Source organism: Salvelinus sp. IW2-2015, linkage group LG32 (genome assembly GCF_002910315.2).
Source record: "Salvelinus sp. IW2-2015 linkage group LG32, ASM291031v2, whole genome shotgun sequence".
NCBI lineage: Eukaryota > Metazoa > Chordata > Actinopteri > Salmoniformes > Salmonidae > Salvelinus > Salvelinus sp. IW2-2015.
This window is the reverse complement of record NC_036871.1, coordinates 32,019,024-32,019,679: the sequence shown is the minus strand read 5'-3', so window position 1 is coordinate 32,019,679 and position 656 is coordinate 32,019,024.

The following is a 656-nucleotide window of genomic DNA, read 5'->3' as shown; positions in this document are numbered from 1 at the left end:
TATTTGGGAAAATCCCACGTTTGTGAATGCCCCAGGTCGCTGGTTTTCAGGGTTCTGACTAGAGTACGACTTTTTCGTATGCAGGTAAGGAGAATTTACGCAGCAGGTTAGAATAATTAAGGTGGCAGGTTGAGACTACGGTTAAGGTTGGCTAAAATGCTTTGTTAACCTACTCCCTCTAGTCACAGGCGTATTTCAGGGGACACGAACAGTGTAAAATTACAATACCAGATATCCATCAAGTGGACATATGCTCTGACATAAACAAGCATGGTGCTGGTCACAATCTATTTACGTTTATACGTGGTCACCGGAAAGCAGTCTAAAGCGAAGAGTTGAATCTGGCGTATCTTATCTGGTGCCTATACTTGAGTGAATTTTCTCCTGCCTTGCAAGCGCCAATGAAACTTTTAGAGATGTCTTTAGTGTGAGCGCGCTGCAATGTTTCTTCAATTCTATCAACGAAAATGGAGAGGGGTATACACGCTGGTCAGCATGATTTTGTTGTTGTTGTAAAACGTATTAGCCTCGATGTGAATGGTTTAATTACACGCGACCGGCATTGATTGCATAACTGGTTTTCATTCGATATGGCTTTATAACAAACCAACTATCTCTCCATCTCAGAAGGTGGACCTCGCGGGCTAGCCCACCAG